The sequence below is a fragment of the Micropterus salmoides genome, unplaced genomic scaffold (genome assembly GCF_014851395.1).
Source record: "Micropterus salmoides isolate LMB-PRFRI ecotype aquatic unplaced genomic scaffold, ASM1485139v1 Ms_hic_scaffold_13, whole genome shotgun sequence".
NCBI classification, from domain to species: domain Eukaryota; kingdom Metazoa; phylum Chordata; class Actinopteri; order Centrarchiformes; family Centrarchidae; genus Micropterus; species Micropterus salmoides.
In genome coordinates this window covers 19562621-19576502 of record NW_024040374.1, presented here as the reverse complement: position 1 = coordinate 19576502, position 13882 = coordinate 19562621, and the positions used below count along the sequence as shown (strand labels likewise).

Genomic DNA, 13882 nt, shown 5'->3' with positions numbered 1-13882 from the left:
CACACACACACACACAGCATGGACACATGAACACAGTGGTGGAACTCCTCTTCTCGGCCTTTGATTTACTACAACTCTCAGTTCCACTCGAGTGAGACTCTAGAATATCAGCGAGTATTTATGTCCTTTTTCATTTGAAAACAATACGGCTTTCAGTAATAAAGAAAGGAACGCTGCACTGACAGGTCAGGGTTGGGAGGTCACTGGGAGAGTAAATTGGGGGCAGATGAGATCCTGAACAAAGCTAGGCTAGCTCCTACAAAAACTGCCCTTGCAGAGAATGGAGGCTGTCGCAGCTTCAAGGAAGGCTATGCATACATAGAGACAAAGCTATTAGTCTCCTGTCTGAGCTGTGAGGTTTTCATACAAAAATCCAGGACAAAGCCATATGTTTCTACTAGAGAATAAATAACAACAAACGAGTTGAAGCTTTTATTTCTTTTCTACATACCTGTGGTTCTAAGTTAGCCAAACTCTTGTTCTGTAAACCAATTTATGTTGATTGTAAAGACATCTGAAGTGGTGATAAACATTAGTTAGTACTAGGGCTGCTTGATTATGGCAAAAATCATAATAATTATTTTGGTCAATATTGAGATCACGATTACTTAACATAATTACTTACTGACTGAGGAAACATTATTTATTGAACTTTTAAAATAGATTTTTTTTATTATTATTATTACTATATATTAATAATATGTATTACCCCCAAATCTCCCATAAAAAAAAATTAGAAATAGTAATTCAACCTTATTAACTTTAAGTGGAGTGGAGCGGAGCACGTGAACTACTGGAGTTGACAACACCTTGTTACATTACATAACCAGATCCAGTTACATAAACCAACTGTAAGAGTAACTATAAATCAGTATGACGTTAGAAGACGCAGACAGATATTTTACAAGCACACCAGATTCAACTTAACACACCTGGTTAAGTAAAAGTATCAATAATATGTAATTTGTTAAGTTATGAGTAGAGGAAGTCCACTTGCTGCTAGGCTAATGTATGCAGTGTAAAATGCCATAGGCTTAGGCTAATAATGGTGACTAGCAAGTAATTGCAGTTATAGCCCCCCGTCATGTTAGCTTGAGCTCAACTAAACTTCACAGCCTGGCTGAGAGTGAGTTTGGGCTTTTAGGGAAGGATGAGAACCACCGCTGTAAAGGAAAGGGGTGCACTGGATTTGTAAGATAAAACAAGTGTCATTGCGAAACGGTATGCGGCACAATAATTGTTTTATCCAGAATAATTTGTTTTAATAATCATTGGAAGCCAAAATCATATTTGAGATTAAAATTTGATTAATTGCACAGCCTAAACAGATACACATACCCAATACATGTACATACACACATGCTAAAACATACAGTCAAACACACACCCAACGCACTGTATTTACTCACATACAATCAAGACTAGCCTAAATTAAATAGGAAAAAGCATTAATTAACAGTAACGCCTAAAGTATTTTGCTTCATCAGAAGTGCAAAAGGCCACCTGCACACACATGAAAGCTAAAGCACTCACACTCACATACACAAAGAGGTGTCCCCTGCAGTCAGCTGTCAGAGCAGTACGAGGAATTAAGGAGCTTTGCAGGGCTCTGAATGCCCCCACTGACTAAGCGAGAGTCCCAGGGGTGAAAGGCATTGATCCCTGGGCAGAGTGTGTGTCCTGCTCCCCTGACAGACTAGTTGATTGACTTTTTAGCACCAGTGGGAGCCGGCCACAGGCAGATAGAGACACGTAAATGCCTTAACACCAGTGGGTTAGATATAGCAATACATGCACATGTCAACGAGAGAGCAGACGTGGGAGGACATGCATAATTTGTGGTATAAATTATGTGGGCACATAAGCAAACACATGCAGTAAGATACAGTATATGCATGCATCACACACACCCGCTAACATCACCACCACAGCTGCCATATTCATGAGAGGGATCTGCACTGAGCTGCATTATCATGGCCCAGATCCTGCCTTTGTTCTGGCCTTTGTTGGCTTTCCTGCCTGCCTCTGCCTCCATCAAATGTCACGTCTCTGCAGACTCTGTATTTTGAGCGTCAATGTCAATAATTAGATATACCAGATTATGGAAGCCTTTGCTCAAGACACATGGATACATTTTTATTTGTGTTGTTTTGTGCTTTGTTTCTACCTTCTCCTCGGCATATCCCTAAACACAACTTCAAATTTGTCGGGGGGTGGTTTTGAATGGCTGCTTTTATTTTTGAGATTTTGTTTTTGTATATACACATATTTGTTATTTAAAAACACTTTTTATAAAACATTTCCCCATCCATCTTATCTTCCTTTGTTGACCATTTGCCTCCCTCTTCGTGTTCCTCCTCGGTAGTTTCTTTTTTCCCCCCCTCACTACTTTCTATATTCCACTTTCTACAACATGCACTCGTCATGTTAGCATGCATTTACTTTTTTCTATGTACAATTAAGTGATAAAAGTATTGATTATTTGACAGCCACAAAGCTGTCTGATATGTATTATCACAAAACTGAAACATTTATTTGACATTAAATTCCATTTTAAAGCAATCAAGTCTGGTCAAGTCACCTGTCTATTCATGATTTCATGTCTGTTCTGGTGGCCAACCCAACTGTAGAGTGTCACTGCCTTTCCCTTTTCTTTCCTATTCGTCCTTCAGACACACACACACACACACACACACACACACACACACACACACACACACACACACACACACACACTAGATGTCCCTGGGGGAGGATAAGGGTGTGGGATGTGCTGGGAATGGGCACCTAATTGCTTCTTACTGATCCAAATAGCACATCAGAGGCAACGGCACTTCAGTGGACCTCCGAAGAGATCCGCTAGGTTGGGCCTGTTCATTACCCTCCTGACCCCCCAGCTCGACCCCTCATACGCACACATATTACACACACACCTCCACCCCTTCACCTACCCCTGCTCATTGTCTCTGGGGTTTAATTGGAGCGATGCTCTCCATTGTGAGCAGGCTCAATGGCAGTGGAGGGCTCCATTGTGGGGCTGAATGAGGGCAGGAGTGTTCATTAGGTGAGTCTCTGAATAAGGTCTTCTGGAGGTAGGGTACTGAGAGCTGGGGGCTGCTGGAGACCTCCGGGGTGGGTGAAACTTCATGCTCTCCTCTCCTCTCCTCATCTTTCCTCTCTGTCCTCCCAGCCTCCCTGGTCCTCTCCTGTTGTCTCCTTTCCTCAACAGCCTGACGCTTGGCCCTGAAAGGCAGCGGCTGCGTTTGTTGGAAGGGCAGTCTTTGTCTGTGCCAGCAGGATGAATCGTAGGAAAAGAAGAGGGATGGGGATCAAAGACGGACTACAGAAAAAGCAAGGACCACCTCCTCTGATGGAGGGAGAAAGAGAACCGATGAGCCTTGGCCTGAGAGAAATTTTACCATTCCTCAGTTTGCATTTGGACCCCGTCCCTCACTGGTGGTCCCAACCAAAATACTTAATGAAACACTACAGTAAAAGTGATACTTCATTGATCCATGTTGGGAATATTCTTTACACTTGCCCTCACCCGTGGAGGTCAAGGCACTGGTTCAGCTGCAGAGCAACACCTCCTGGGCTGATACGGGTGCTTCCTCCTTGACATTAACTTCTGACTACTCGATCACCTTCCAAATGCTGTAAATGCTACATAAGCAGGCGGCTTGTGCGGTGGCTGAAATCCCAGTTTAAAAAAAATAAAACCGATGAGAAGTGAAGAGAAAAGATGACTGTCTGGGCTGTGATTTAAATTACAAGTCATAGAAAATGAGTAATTTGTATTCCCCAAAAACTGATACGCGTGCAAAATGAGCACTCATCACAGTAGCGTCTGGTATGAATGAATATAAAAACTGAAGGAAAGGAAACAGGTGGGCATATCTGCATGTCTCACAGCTGGAATTGGCAACATCACACTAGCCTGGCACACAGCCACATGGATGCTGCTGCTCTAGACGCAGGACTACGCTACAGATTACAGGGATTTACCATTAAACTATATTTCTGTTGTTCTTCTGTTTCCTTTAGGGAGAGGGGTTGTTTAAATTAAATTAAACTCATTTAAAATCTACTTCAAAAGAGAAAATTCTAATCAACTACCTTCTAATTGACCTTAAAATGTTCAATTTACCGTAGAAGAGTACACACCATTTACTTTCAATATGCCGACAAAGTTGAGATGGAAACCTTTTAATGTAGTAATCCAATGCCAACGTTTGCTGTGACTGTTACTTTTCTCTTTCCAGACTGCTGCACTGAAACATTTAAGCTGCCACGGAGCTGACAGACTTTGGCAGACCACCGTCAGCCAGTCCTCAAGCCTCTGCCAGCGGCTGAGTGCTCTGTTGTGAGCGTGGCGTGCAGTCGGACGACGTCTGTGTGACAGACTCGACTTTCACACTGACCAGAGCCCCTTCACCCGCTCCCTGCCCAGCCGCTGATGTCATCATCCCTCCGCCACACACACACACACACACACACAACCACACGCATGGAACGACTCCACTCTTCCACTCTTCCTTAGCCACTGCCTTCCGCTGTTTACATTTCTCTTACTGCCCAAAAAACAATACCAGACATCTTGTTCGCCACATTGAATACACTCACACACATATAAACACAGGCCCAACCTCACGCTTAATGCTAATCTGACATCATCAGAGAGGTGTGTAGGGTTACACAGGCTTATGTGTACACACAGAGCCAAGTCTTGGAACTGTGTTATTGCTGCCACACACAAACACACATTACTGGTTCTTAACAAGGGTGCGTTCAGGTTTCTGAAACAGGATGGGTTCATCTGTCTTTCAGCCCCTCTCTGCAGCTCTGTGACTTCAAACAGACTCGCTTTCCTCTCCTCTCCTCCTCTGGCAGTATTTATTTTTCTGTCTGAACGGCTCACATAAAGCCCTGCATGGACAGTGTAGTGTCTGCCATAGGCCTGGGCTGTCCCCAGTATGACTGGACTCCAGCTCCAGGCACACATCAACACTCAAAACACAACATAGATTCAAAACGTACACGTGCTGCTGGTGGGAACACATACTCATTCACAGCAGCGTACTTGATGCGCACATTTGCCACCCACAGTGCTCTGGCCTGTATGTGGTCACTTACAGGTGTTTGGCCTACGGTAATGTTTGTGATATTCACTCAAATGAGCAATGGCAAACTTGATCCACATTAAGGGCCTGCTGATGTGGGGCCTGCATTCTGCGTCCCCAGTGACGGTCTCCTGTCCCTTCCTGTTTAGCCTGGGCGTCTGCCGCGCATAAACACTCTGGGGCCACCTCTACTCCAGGATATGTGGATGTATGGAGTTGGGGGGGGGTGCAAAAGTCATGGTTTCAATCCCCCTGAAAGCCACCTCAGAGAAGGCCAGTGCAAAGACTGACTGGAAGGGGCATTGTAGAGGGATGATCCCTAACCTAACCTCGCCTTTTCCTCTGTGCTTAAAGATACCCTATGGAATTTCCTTTTAAGCAAACACAGTTACAGTGTGTTTCTCACCAAACACATTTCTTGCATCCTTGAGACACAAAGGATAAATCTGGTAATATTATATATTTTTAGTAATGTAAACAAAATGTCTGTGTAGCCTGACACAGCTTATTCCACTGCACCATAGAACCTGCGAAAATAAGCCACACCTCTGCATTACGTGACATGTTCTTTAATTATGATGAACATGGGCACTTTATGTTCAGTCACTCCCAAACACACTGTCCTTCTGCCATAAATACTCACAAGCTAACCAAATCCGCAGCCAAAAATAGTCCAAATACACAAATAACAAATACACAAATGACACCTGTTTGAGTAACATTTGCTAAAATCTCACTGGCTGTTTCAAGCAAATGATGTAGCCTTTTTATAATTTAAGTGTAAATCTGTGAGCAGTTTTTAAAGACTTATCTATTCGTTCCTATACTGAAGACATGGGGCTGAGGACCACAGACAGGGTAGGGAACATATTTAGAGATAGACAAACACACTGTTGATTATGGTATTTTCACAGGATTTGGTGACAATAAAAAAATATATAAATTAAAAAATCGCTAGAGTTATTGTTTAACAAATGTGTTGAATGCATTTATCTCCTCTTTTAACATTTTTTAAACCTGACAGGTAGCAATTTAGAATTTTGACAAAGTCTTATTGACAGATACATATAGTCGTTCCATTCACCACTTTTTGCTGAACCTTGGCTACAATTCTTGCTGCATTTCCCCAGCGGGGTGTTATACAGCTCCCCCTCTCATTTAATAGACAATTGCTTCGACTGCTGCTTCTCCTTTTCTCAATTGACACGGTGCACCTCTGCATCTTGTTTCACCTGTGCTTCTTCGTAAATTAGCGTATGCTAAATGTATATGTTTTAATAATAATGGTAGTTAGGTATAACACCAGGGAGGGAGAGCACTTTCCCACACAAATGCCAAGTGACACCAAAGAGGGCGTGTGGGTGCGCAAAGATGAAGAACAGGAAGAGCGACTTCCCTGTCCTGCTCCGCCACCATCCTGACTCTTGCTCTGATCACAGGGACGGATTTGGTCAGCGATAATGAATTCAAGAGCACAAACCCGGTGTCGCCGCACCCAGCTCCCTCTCATCTCTGACATGGAGGAGAACCACTATGACACCATCTGCAAGAGCCAGAGAGGGACCACACAGCAGGAGCTCAACCATTCATCAGTGTGAACATCTAGTTATGGTCTGAGAATGATAAGATGTTATGGTAAACTGCACACTATGGGCTGTCTGTCCCCAGTGAGGAAAAAGTCCCATTCGTCCTGCTAGTACTGCTGCGAAGAGGAAGTGTTTTAAAAGTGAACTGTTTGCCATACTGTCACTATTAAGTCCTAGTCATCACGGTTTCTTTTTGAAGTTTTAAATATTTACTGTCAAATAAAATCTAAAAAAACAAAAAAGGCTGCCATGGGCACTTTGGTACTACCATAGTGATTAAGTGATGCATGACAAGAGACTTCTATCATTAACTTCTGTGTATGGCAGTCATGTCACATGTGCTGCTTAGAACAGAGGTCGTGGTATGTGTGTGTGTGTGTGTGTGTGTGTTTGTGTGTGTGTACGAATTCATGCACATTTGCTTTCATGTCAGCATGCTTCCATGTGTACGTGCTTGAGTTACAGCTGAGGGGACTTGGCAACACTTGTCCCCTGTGGCACTGAGAGAATGTTTCACAGGCTGTTGCGTAAAATTCTCCAGTTTGTTTGTTTGCTCTGCTATGGTACCATAAAAACTTGGGGACGGGCAATTGGCACCGCCCTGTTTACTTGCAGAGGCTGCGACTCCAGCGAGATGAAGCAGAGTAGGTCTGGGGAACAAATGTTTCCCCACGCTACCTCACCGCAGAGGGGCAGTGACCAAAGCAGCCATGGGGGAGTCTGACGTGTGAATGACTGGCTGCGGTGGGACTGGGGGGGGGGGGTAATAGAGAGTCTAGAAATCCCAGGCATCACTGATCACTGCTGCATGACAAGACAGCTTCATAGCTCCTCTTTCAGTTCCATTGCTCCTCCTTGAGAAGCTGAATCCTGACTCTAGCCACATCACATGGCCGCCATACACTGTGACAAAAGATGAAGTGAGAAAGACAAGGAGAGAAAAAAGGTAAGGAAGAGGACACCAAAAAGAAAATGATACCAAACATATCCCCCAGCAGTGAATTTCCAGCCTGCAGGAGTGCCATCTGGGGCTGAACGTTGAAAAGGAGAAAGGAGAACAGAGAGAAGAGAGCTGTGGCTGGGGTCCGTAAGAGACAGAAGGTGGGAGCCCAGCTGGGTCCCATTAGGGCCGGACCACATGTGCCTGCAGGGGGGGGGGGGGGGGGTAGTGGCGGACCAAGGGGGCAGGAGGGAGCAGAGAGGGCAGCAGGGAGGAAGTGCTGAGAGCGATGGGCCTAGACCCTGTGAAGCTTTATTAGGCCTGTCGTCTGCTCTTCTCAACGGGGCCGATCACACCCCCCTGTAACACCCGCCACCCTACCGTACCCCCCCTCCTACCAACCCTCCCCTGCCCTCGGGCACCGCCAGGGCAGAACAGTATAAAACTATTAGAAGGAGGGAGACGGGACTAGACCACCCAGACACATACACAGACACACACACAAACACACCCATAATGGCTACCAGGAGGAGGCCCCAGCATGAGAGCTGCAGCTGGAAAGGGAGAGGGACACACACAAACACACAAATGGAATGACACAAACTACACACAGACTGAAGTGGGGCGCATGTGCAACAGAAACCCTTCAGTCTCTTATTCAAATGTCAGACACACATGTAGCAGGAAATTTCTTTAATTTTGTTTGTTTCATTAAGACAGTCTGGGATAAAGTCTGAGGGACATAACTGTGACATTTGCATCTGTATTAATGTTTGTGAGAAAATGTGTCTGTCATGACCACCTGTGGCGCTTTCTGTGGCCCCCTGTGTTTGAGATAGGTGCAGACGTACGAGGCTGCTGTGTGTGTGTGTGTGTGTGTGTGTGTGTGTGTGCGCGCACGTGAGTGCATGTGTGAGACAGTGAGTGACTGAGAGAGACAGAAAGAGAGACAAAGACAACCAGAGATTGTTCTCATACATACTCTCTGCCTGCCTTTATTTCTGTTTGTGCTTACACAAACAACCCTGGCATATAGGACATGCCTGCAGGCTCTTGTGCCTCCTTGCCTCCCTATCACCCATCCCTCCATCTTTCCAAGTCTATCTCCCCCGGGGGACACGTGAGAAATACCCGCCTGGAATCTGAGCCCTTCCTGAAATGTTGACCAGCACCGTGAATGGCTGTGTCAGCTCTGTTGGAGTAATGATGGTGATCATCCTGCAGACGGATAATGAGCCCTGTGACGGAGAGCTGTCGGTCTGGTATGTCAGCATTAGCATACGGAGTTCAAAGTGCTAGAGGAAATCTCAGGTTTGACTGTATGTGTATAGGATCAGAGAACCTGGTGGTGCCCCATAGTGGCTGTGTTTCAAAGCTCCTCTTATGTTAGCATTGCTATAAAGTAGAATTACTGTGATGACACATGAGAAGAGACTTTTAACAAACAGTCATAGGCTTATAATTGTTATAATGCAGGAAAAGAAATTCACAAAATCCCCAAAAGCTTATCTAGTGTGCGCTAAATATATTTCTTTTTTGAGTTCAGTCACGGTGTTGAAACCTGAATTTTTATATTAAAAGGTCTTTGAAAAGAACAAAACGAAAATAAATACCACAGCTTTTTTCACCTGAATATAGTTTGTTGTGTTTATAAGGAATTCAAGAGTTTTCATTTATAACTAATTATTAAACTGCAATATACACTCCAACATAAAGATTTACTGAGGCAATTCCTCTGCCAAGGTAAGGCCTGTGAGTCACTCTGTTTGCTTGTTGATGTGTGCGTGCGTCGGAACGTGTGTGTGTGTGTGTGTGTACACGCAGATTTTACCCTATCAAACTGCTCGGAGAGGACTCGTCTCTCTTCTGTCGCCTCCCCCTCATCCAGGTCAAGACCCCACAGCCAAAGTTACAAGGTTTAATACTTCAGCCATTCAATCATTAAGGCGTTTTATACAGCCTGTCCCCGGACTTCTCTCGCTCGTAAAAAAAATAATATTTGTCTTTCCAACTGCACTGTGGACCACAAAGTCCTCATGTTTTATTTTAGTCAGAGCAGTAAAACCCTGTTCCTCCCCCGCCAACCTACTTCCACCATAAGCTGTTGTTCTTGTTCTGTAACTGTATGAGTGTGTGTGTGTGTGTGTGTGAAGCCGCAAGTGGAAGCACAGAAATCCAAGGTGGAGGTCAAAGCTGCTTGAGATTTTAAGAGTAAAGTTCTTTACTTCCCAAAAAGGCAGGAGAGAAGAGGAAATCGCCCTTTAAACATCAAAATCAGAACTGATCGCATTACACATAATGCTGTCACTCAAAAATATTTATTTTCTTCCATTCTTATAGAATAATTCTTTTAAAATTTCTTCATGTGTTTATATTGTTTCTTATTTTGGATTTTGAAATCATCCAGATGGGAAACTTAAATCTGGGACATGATTGGGCTTCCACAATAGGGCTGTAGATAACGATTATTTTTCAAGTCGATTAATCTAACGATTATTTTTTCAACAAGTCGATCTAATCTAACGACTAATTTTGTGTATTCTAAAGAAAAAAAAGTTGGCTATTACTCGATTAACATACGAATTTATCCAAAATAAATATCAAAAACATGTCTAATAAATGATATTTTATTCAATCATCCTGATGAAGCACATTAGAATAATGACAATAGCAGCATATCTTAAATGAATCAAATTTCCTCTTCAATGATGTGTTGTGATAATAACAACAACAGACATTAATTATTGTACTGTACTTCAAACTTAAAATGTTTCTGACAGATTTATTTCAATATTGAGTAATATGCAGTATGATAACCAAATGTATTTTTGTATCAGTGTGGGGTAAAGAAAACAACTGAAACGATTCAGACTGTACTGCTATTGTTGTCTGTACTGTTAGTTTCAGCTGATTTCTCAATCATATGTGGCCCTTAACTAAATAGAAAATATGAAACGGCCAAATCTTAGATGACAGGGATAGGGATACTTAGTGATATTTCCGCTGCAGTAAAGCTATTTCCAATTCACAGAGCTTACGGAGCAGCACGTAGTTGAGTGTTTGTCTTAAATACTCCCAAACTTTAGACGGTCGAAGGCGCTGTCTTGTAGTTGGAGCTTGTCGAGGAATCCCACTAAATCCGGATGCAGTGACGCTTCAATGCACGTGATGTGAGTCGACATGTTTACATAAGCCCTAATCCATAATATACCTCCATAACACTCCAGAAATACAGTATTTAGTTTTCTTTTTCCTTTGCCTGTGTATTATTGGTGCATGTATGCTGTCTACTGTCAGCACACTCCTTTATACTTGTTCATGTTGTTTTCCTGTTGATGAAAGCGCAGAAAAACTGGTCTTGTCCTCTTTACAAAGGCTTTGAAAAGAGAACCAGGAGAGTTCTTTTGGTCTCCTTTTATGTTGGTCAGTTGCCTTGCAACAGTGCTTTCAAAAGTTAACCACAATGGCATACTTATTTTGTACTTCACGTCACAAACTAACAGGTTCCATTTGAAGTTCCATGAGATGTCTTGGTCATCTAAAATTGGATTGAAATGCATTATCTGCATCTTAAGTATGGAATAACAGATTCACAACAAAAGTGAAGATGTCAACAGTGAAAGCCTAGTTTCCAGTGCTGTATGACAACATTTATTTTATTACAGTTAGAAGTTATGTTATTCATCAGCTATGGTCACTGAGAGGAAAACTCTGACAACTACTGTCTGACAATGAATGCAAATTACATGATGAACCTTCTCTCCTCCAGGTCTCCTTTGCCACATCCTCCCCCTTGTTTCAAGTCAATTTTATATTCGTGTGAATGAAACCAAATTCCAGCTGGATGGTTATGGTTTCTCACTAGATCCTGATATCAGTGACTTCACAGGAGTAGCAGGATTATGTTCAATTATGTAGTTAAGTGAGTGATAGCACCTTTTTTGTCTGGTTATCCAGTGTGTATAATATCATTCCGTGCATTTGTCACTTAAACCAATAAAAGCCTCTAATGTGTGTCTTTTTGCTGCTCTGATGCAGCTATAGTGAAGATTGCAGCTGAACTAAACAGTCTACGATATATATACTGTATGTGGTATATGTTGTGAACAGCATGTTTGGATTGAACGCCTTTTGGAGTTTAAGGAGAATACCAGGGATAATGTAATTTAACCAGCAGTGAGGTGAGACTCCTGTAGTACAGAGACCTGCTCTCAGCTGAACCCACAGCTGAGATCAACACTGTGATAGAGAAAAAGGGGCCTCCTATTGCAGATAATCATTGCTTTGAGCAAGACACCGCTGAGTTGAATGACCCCCCTGCTAAAGCCTTGTTATTTCTTCGTCACTCACACCTGACTGTGTAAATACCATGTGTATTCTTTTCATTATGGTGCAGCCTAATATGACAAACTGGTTACAAGCAGTACAATAACGGCTACTCACCATTATGACATAAAGATTTCCCCAAGTTAAATGCTTTTAAACAATTGTATATCATATTAAATTTGGAAATTTAGATAATCTTGTTTTATGCCAAATGGTGAATGAATTTTATGGTTATTTGAAATCCCCTTCCTTGCTTCCTTACGCAGTTTCTTAACATACCATATAATCACTAAATAAACTGAATGCCCAAAAACCAAAGGACTAACTAGCTTTTCCTCAGTTGCCTCTGAGTGTTTATGCATGACACCAAATCATTAGCCACAAGTGCATGTGTAACGCCGCCTCATTAGCTAATCAAACCAGAGTCTCAGACATATGAGGAGAGAAGTCTCATTAAGCAGGAGAGGAGACGATAAGATGCGGGAAGAGCCATCTCTCTGCGATTATCTCGAGCTGTTGTGCAGTCACGTCTTTCTCTCCGTGCCATAACACAAACTCCAGCTCGATGACTGATCAGGATCCTCATTTATAAAAGTCTCTCGTGCGCAAATTTACTCAAGGTCAAAGTTCTGATTTGAGTGATTTACAGTACCACTAATGTCTAAATCAGCAGTTTGCATTAATTTTTTCCCCAACACTAATATACAGAAGGCTGTTGACTTGTTTTAAATTGATTTATTTTAAGGGAAACCAGCTCAAAATCACAGGCATTCATGCTACATCATTTTTGTGCGTTTTGATTTTTGTGTCAGTGATTTTGAATTACACTGAAGAATATAGGAAAAATTGCTTACATTTACACAAGTCTGGGGGAATGGAAAAGCAGGCTGATGGATTATATCAGGGGTCGGCTTTGTTATGGGTATGCATTTGAGAGGGCTGGTGCACATTAATGACCTATGTTTCACCCACTAAAGCATAAAAGTACAGTCACAAACTATAATGGAGGGGGCTCAAGTGTTTGTATCAGAGTTTTTAGATATTTCTGAGAGTAATTATCTGAGAGAAGCTGTACACTAGCAGGGTTGGGTTATTTTGGGGTGCAACAAATAGTATCAACTATGTCATCACTAAGACTGGGAGAGCAGAGTTACAGTTCATTGTGAGAAATGTTATGCATGTCTGTGCCATGTGTGGTACCATCATTGTCTCTGGGTGCTATAGTAATGGGAAAATGTAAAAAGTCTCCTGATATTTTCTATTAACTGATGTCCCCGGCGCTTTGTTTTTACCAGCCAGCTTTAAAAGCACTAAATACCTCTGTCATTTCCTCTGTCCTCCTCCATCTATCCTCCCTGCCTTCTGACCTCCTCTTGCGATCCTACTTTCTTTGCTTCTCCCTCAACACCTAATTTATTTCTCCCTTTCTGTTCCATCCCTGTTACTCTCCTCATCGGTCCCATTCTCCTACTTCCATCTCATCACTCACGCCTCAACTCAAATGATAAGGTCATGTACAATTCAGTGCACACACACACACAAACACATCTAACCCTGATATGAGGTGTTATATTTCAAACCTTATCAGATTTTGATACTGTGAACACTAATCTGCAGCTACTGCAGAATAGGATGTCAAGTCTGCTTGCCCCTTATCACCTGTTTACAATGCCAGTAAGCATGAATCCTTGCCACAAATTCCACCTTCATCTTCACCATCCTAACGCATCACTATGTCCACCAGGTGTCAAACAGGGAGGTCAAAGCTGAGTGTCAGTGACAGAATAGCAACCACTGCAGCCGGTTAGGATGCAGTGTCCTCTTAATTTTCTTCCATTTGACAGGAGTATCTTTTGGCGGCCTACTCTATCCTGTTGCCTTTAAACACACTAACGTCTCTGTGGGTGTCA

General features: G+C 42.7%; 1 long non-coding RNA gene across 4 annotated transcripts in view; it reads right to left on the bottom strand.

The window, feature by feature from the left end:
- LOC119900787 overlaps nt 1–13882 on the bottom strand; it is a 125499-nt gene that overhangs the window by 103824 nt on the left and 7793 nt on the right. The window lies entirely within an intron of this gene.